The sequence below is a fragment of the Brassica oleracea genome, chromosome C2 (genome assembly GCF_000695525.1).
Source record: "Brassica oleracea var. oleracea cultivar TO1000 chromosome C2, BOL, whole genome shotgun sequence".
Classification (NCBI taxonomy): domain Eukaryota; kingdom Viridiplantae; phylum Streptophyta; class Magnoliopsida; order Brassicales; family Brassicaceae; genus Brassica; species Brassica oleracea.
The window spans coordinates 38,695,695-38,696,363 of record NC_027749.1 but is presented as its reverse complement, the minus strand read 5'-3'; positions in this window follow the sequence as shown (position 1 = coordinate 38,696,363).

Genomic DNA, 669 nt, shown 5'->3' with positions numbered 1-669 from the left:
ATATCTTGTTTCTTGTGATAGATTTCAACTCGCCTGTCATAGCTTCAATCCAATTTTCTTCACAAACTAGATTGAGCTCATCTGAGGCTAACTCTCCTCCTCTATCGGTGCATCCTAGACTGAACATAGCCGAGGCAACCTCTCCTCCTCTATTGGTGAAACGTAGGTTGAATACAGCTGAGGCAAAATCTCCTCCTCCATCGGTGTGAAATCTTTTGAACCGATAGAATGCCTCACGATGATTTGCTAGCGTTGGTGGTGCGATCCATCCACACAAATCTCCAAGCAATAATCCCAATGGTTTGATGTGCAAACCATGGCCTTAGTCGGGAATGAGTCTATGATTTGCTTCTCTGCAAAACATGTGTCACACACGGCTTCTCCGTGTGTTACACTCGGTAACGAGTGTCTAATATGCTTCTTTGCTAGACATGTGTTACACACGCCTTCTTCGTGTGTTACACTCTGCATTCCGACGATCATCTCCTTCCTTACCATGTTATTCATCACTCCATAGCTTATATGTCCTAGCCTAGCATGCCACCTCCATGTAGCATCTACGTCCCTGACATGTAAACATTTCGGGTAGCTTATCTCCATAGGGGTCTTGTAGAGACGGTTTGGAGATCTTGTCACACGAACTAGCAACCTTCCATGCGAATCTGTGGG